Raw genomic sequence first — 6,000 nt, 5'->3', positions numbered from 1 at the left:
GTTGTGGCGAAGGGGCTTGCGTAACTCAGTGAAGCCATAAGCTATGCCGTGCAGGGCCACCCAAGACGGACAGGTCATGGCGGAGAGTTCTGACAAAATGTGGTCCACTGGAGAAGGAAATGGCAACCCACTCCAGTATTCTTGCCAAGAAAACCCCATGGAACGTATCACAAGGCTAAAAGAGATGACGCCGGAAGATGAGCCCCTCAGGTCGGAAGGTGTCCAATATGCTAATGGGGAAGAGCAGAGGGTATTTCCAAGTAGTGCCAGAAAGAGTGAAGCGGCTGGGCCAAACCCGAAAGGACACTCAGCTGTGGATGTGTCTGGCGGTGAAAAGAAAATCCGATGCTGTAAAGAACAATATCGTTTAGGAACCTGGAATGTCAGATCAATGAATCAAGGTAAGCTGGAGGTGGTCAAACATGAGATGGCAAGATTGAACATCGACATCTTGGGAATCAGCGAACTAAAATGGACAGGCATGGGCGAATTTAATTCAGGTGACCATCAGATCTACTATTGTGGGCAAGAATCCCTTAGAAGAAATGGAGTAGCACTCATAGTCAACAAAAGGGTGGGAAAAGCAGTACTGGGGTACAATCTTAAAAATGATAGAATGATCTCAGTACGAATCCAAGGCAAACCATTCAACATCACAGTAATTCAAGACTATGCCCCAACCACTGAGGCCGAAGAAGCTGAGGTTGATCGGTTCTATGAAGACCTACAACACCTTCTAGAACTAACACCAAAAAAAGATGTCCTCTTCATCATAGGGGATTGGAATGCTAAAGGAGGAAGTCAAGAAATCACCGGGATAACAGGCAGGCATGGCCTTGGTGTACAAAATGAAGCAGGACAAAAGCTAATAGAGTTTTGCCAAGAGAACATGCTGATCATAGCAAACACTCTTTTCCAACAGCACAAGAGGCGACTCTACACATGGACGTCACCAGATGGTCAATATCGAAATCAGATTGATTATGTCCTTTGCAGCCAAAGATGGAGAAGCTCCATACAGTCAGTAAAAACAAGACCTGGAGCTGACTGTGGCTCAGATCATGAGCTGCTTCTTGCAAAATTTCGGCTTAAATTGAAGAACGTCGGGAAAACCACTAAACCATTCAGGTATGACCTAAATCATATCCCTGATGAATATACAGTGGAGGTGAGGAATAGATTTCAGGGATTAGACCTGATAGACAGAGTGCCTAAGGAACTATGGACGGAGGTCCGTAACATTGTTCAGGAGGCAGCAACGAAATCCGTCCCAAAGAAAAAGAAATGCAAGAAAGCCAAGTGGCTGTCTGATGAGGCTTTACAAGTAGCTCACGAAAGAAGGGAAGCGAAAAGCAAAGGAGAAAGGGGAAGATATACCCAACTGAATGCAGAGTTCCAGAGAATAGCAAGGAGAGACAAGAAGGCCTTCTTAAATGAACAATGCAAAGAAATCGAGGAAAACAACAGAATGGGAAAGACTAGAGATCTCTTCAAGAAAATTGGAGATCTCAAGGGAACGTTTTGTGCAAAGACGGGCATGATAAAGGACAAAGAAGGCAGGGACCTAACAGAAGCAGATGAGATTAAGAAGAGGTGGCAAGAATGTAGCAGCCATATCGGGGGTCAGACTAAGTAGCCTCATGCAGTCTCATGCTTCATGTTCTTGCTGAGCTCTTTCTCCCTTGAATATATTGTTGTAAGCTGACGAGACACAGGAATTCCTTATCTTGTCAAAGGTCATACAATTGTATATCTTGTTCTCTGCTGTTCTCTTCTGTTCTCTCCTTATCATGGCTACCCTATAACCCAGTTCTTGTATTATAAACAATAGTGCTAAGAGAAAAAATGTTGAGGATTGCAACCCCATGCGGGAGGGGGAGGAGGAGCCGTTTCATATGTGTCACAAAGTCTATAAAACCAATGTGCTAATGTAAATCGGGGCTTCTGGCTCTTTGGAAACGATTCCAGCCTTAAGCCCGCGCGTTAAATAAAGAATCTCTTTTTCCTTCACTCCGTGGTCTCTCTGACTCTGGGTTCTGCAACATAAATGGTGCCGTGACTCGGATGTGGCAGGCTCTGAGCCAGACAGGTGGCAGTTGCCTGCTCTTGATCGCCGCACCAGGAGGACGAGCTCGGCGCATGCCTCCCTTTCTTGGCGCCACCGACCTTTTTGTCGAGTGAATGGGAGAAAGCCTGCACCGGGATCGCCCAAACGGTAGTGAGCAGCAAGAGAACCCTGGGAAGCGGAGGAAGGAACTTGAGCCCTGCCTGTATCGCAGCTGCAATTGAGTTGAAACCCACATTGGAAGCCTTCAGGAGAAAGGCAAGTATATGGGAAAAAGAGGGCCCCGCCTTTAGGGAGAAAGGCCACTGGGCAGAAAAAAAGAGGGCCCCGCCTTATGAAGAAGGTCAGTGTTGGTGGTATACGTATACAAAAGAACCTACTCCTTGCGGGTAGAAGGGGGGCCTGATCACACCCCCGAGTGGGCGCCAGTACCTAGCACGCCAGTACTCAGTAGGAAGCTGAGGAAGCTGGGGAAGCCGTTTTCCGCTCTGGTAAAAAGTGGGAAAAGTGGGTGGCAGGGACATATGGATGTAGTGGAGAGATTGATGATTGTGTGAGTGGCTACTGCGGTTTCTGACGCATACCGTTGACCGTCCGGGTGCCCAGGCCAGTAGCAAAGTGCGTGGTGTGAAAAATCCTCTTGTGTCGGCCAGTGAGACCCCTTACTCACTGACCAATTCCCATTCCCTAATTGTGTCTGTCTTCAATTTAGGAGGGAGGCTATGGGTGGTGGGGGAAGCAAACCTTGCACCCCCTTGAGATGTATGTCAAACAAAGAAGGAAAAAGGTTTTTTTAAAAAGATTCAGAATAAAGAGAGAAAACAGCAAAAAGCTCAAGGTCGAGCTGAGAGGAAAAAAAAAACAAGATCTGAGGCTGTTAATTAGAAAAATGTTGCAGGACAGTCTGGCTTTTAACAAAGCGTGGGAGCGTGAGAGCGTAAGGCCGAAAAAGTAGCTGTTAGCCTAGCGCGCCGAGAGAGGGGGGGCAGGAAAATTGCCCACAACGTTCTGAGTTGTGCAACATCATCACCTCGCCTAATTGAGATAAAATCCCTAAGAAATGGAAACTGAAAATGAAGACCCAGAAGATGAAGGCAAAATAGAAAATAAAGGTGAAGAATCAGCCCCCAGAGCACAGGCTAGACCCCTCTTCGAGTGAAAAGTGTGCCATAAGACTGTCCCAAAGCAGAATGAAGCGGAAAGACCATGTTGAAGATCTCTGTCAAGGTAACCGTGTTTAGCTTTGAACTGTGTTAGAATTGCATAGAGCCTGTAGCTACTGACCATCAGCTATATGATTTCTGAAGAGCGTAACCATTAAGCTTTTGCCGTGGGATTCCCTGCAATGAAGAAATCTCACTGATTTGAGTGTCCAGTGTTACACTGCCTAAGTGTGTGTGCTAAAGAGACCGAGAAACCAGACAGCATGTTCCTGGCCAAGCCAAAATCACGCTACTGCCATGCTCCTGGAAGCTGCAATAAACTGTGTAAGCTGGGAGACCCAACCTGATTGAGAAGAAAAGAAGATATTGGAGCAACTGTCTTGAAAAACAATGAGATCTGTGTAGCTGGCTGGCTGACGCTGTCAGTGATGTTACACCTTTAAATTAAGACTGTTTTCCTGTTTGAGACCCCAGCGAAGAAAGCTAACCCGAGTTATTTGTTGCCCGTGCCAAAGCAAGAATTTGGTGGCCCTGTACCTCATCGTGTCCTGTTTTGAGCTTGGGATTTACAAATACAAACAAACTGAGAAGCTTGCCTTTGAAGTCCTGCAAATCACCCCACCGCCTTCCCGAAGATTAATGGCTGCCTGAAAAATGCAAGTATAAAGCGATGCCCATCACCCCCCAGCGTCCTGAGTTTCGGCACTCAGTGTTTCAGTGCTTTCGTGTACCAGGTTAGAAGAAAAAAAAAAAGAGTAAGTTTTTAAAATGTCTGTGAGAGAACCTGACAGAAGTAAAATAAAATTTACAGAGGAGTTGCCCAGGTTAAAGTGTCACGGCTAGAGAGCTGAGCTGTGCCGCTCTGTTTAGACAGAAGCCTTGCTAAAAAGTTAAAGGCCCTTGTCTGTCAGAAGGGGTGTAGGGCCACACTTTCCCTTTTTAAACTGATGCAAAAGTGGAGAGCCTTTGCTGGAAACATCACATCTTCATTGCCCAGAGCCGTCTCTGTTTGCTTCCATCAATGTCTGGGCTTTTTAGAGACACTCTGCACATGAACTAAAATTTTAAATTGTCACAAACTTGCCATGGACAGTGCTATGAAGCTTTTGATAAACTTGAACTCTCATCGCTGTGGACCATGTGTCTATGTTTGTAGTCAGCTCAGTGTACAGCAGGCTGAGTTTGATCTGTGACTTTTAGATTTCCTTCTGCCAGAACTCATGCAGCATAGAGTTGCCGATGCAAAAATGGTGACCTAGAACTCTTTGTGTGTGTGGGTATGCCTTTCCCTTGATTTTGATGAGCCCTGAGCTTTCAGCCAGAAGAGCAGTATAATTGCTGGATCTGCTCCATCATGCCTTACCATGCAAAAAGTGTTTTCCATTCATTGTGTTAAATTGCAGAAAAAGTTTGTTGTGTATATTTTATGATTTCTTAAATATCATAAAGTATATGTGATATTTGCAGATTAGTGTTAGTTGCAACTCCAAATGATACTAAGTGTGGTTCCCAATAGATGACAAGAAAAGAAAGACAAAAGCAAGTAGAAAAAAAAAATAGAGAAAGTAGAAGACAGAGAAGAGAGAAAAAGAAAAGGCAAAAGGCAAAGAAAAAACATTTGTAAAAAAGAAGCGTGGCCATAGTTGCCCCCAGGGTAAATTAAAAGCAGCTGATTGTGCCTGGAGCTTATTACCTGGAATAAAGTAGCCACAATAATGTAATAGTTCTTTAAAATGAAGAAAATGTAACTAGAAAGAGAAGAAGAGCCTATCCCAAATGTGTGTCAGTGGGACTAGTGTAAGGCAGAAAGGTTTAAGTGAGTGAGTTTAACTTGAAAAAGACAAATAAAGAGACAAGGCTGGTGCATGGAGCAGAAAGTTTTATATAAAAAGTTTGAAACATGATCTGCAATACAGGCAGATCAGCAAAGAAAAAGAAAGCAAAAAAAAAGAGAAAAAATTTGTCTTCCCATACTAATAAATAAAAGTGTTATCAAGCACTCTGAGAAGCGAAATTGTTTACAGGAAGCTGTGCCTGAGAACCAAACACTTCTAGCCTATGCTGAAAATGCTTGCTAGTGTTGTGCTGCCTCATGGGTAACATGTATGGTATAAAACCCATTTAGCCCAATAGCTCGTGGTTCAGAGAAGCTGTCTGATCCAAAAATTAAGTACGCCTGTGTGCTGTAAGTTACCCAATAAAGTCTCCTTGTAAGTACCCCCCCCCTGCTGGAATCCCAAAACACAAGTTGGGCTAGAGCGCCTCACCCAGTATCAAACCCTGCTGTTAGAAGCCATGAAAGCAGGTATGAAGAAGTCAGTTAATATGACCAAAGTGTCTAAAGTGCTGCAAGGTGCCACCGAGGCCCCAGAGTGTACTTGGAGCATCTTTCAAATGCCTATCGCCAGTACACCCCCCTCGACCCAGAGGCCCAAGAAGACGTAAACGAAAAAAGAAAAGAAGAAGACCCAGCAGAGGCAGAAGATTCTTAAAAAAAGAACCAGTGTGCCCAGTGTGGACAAGATGGACATTAGTGGCATGAATGCCCAAATAAAATAAATCAAATACACAAAGGAGAAAACCAAAGGGGCCAGAATGGGCGAAAAGGGAGACAGCTTAAGAGGGGCCGTGATATTGACTGTGAGGGGCCGTGACATTGACTTCATAATTGACACTGGAGTGGCATCAAGAGCAAGCAAACTTTAGCCTTAAACAAGAAGTCCAAACACTGAGCAAAGGTCTTCAAGCCCAGCGTCGCTTTGTCTTAAAAAA

Source organism: Heloderma suspectum, chromosome 1 (assembly GCF_057233095.1).
Source record: "Heloderma suspectum isolate Gila_16-S chromosome 1, 16-S_ref, whole genome shotgun sequence".
NCBI classification, from domain to species: Eukaryota; Metazoa; Chordata; class Lepidosauria; order Squamata; family Helodermatidae; genus Heloderma; species Heloderma suspectum.
This window is presented reverse-complemented; position numbering follows the sequence as displayed.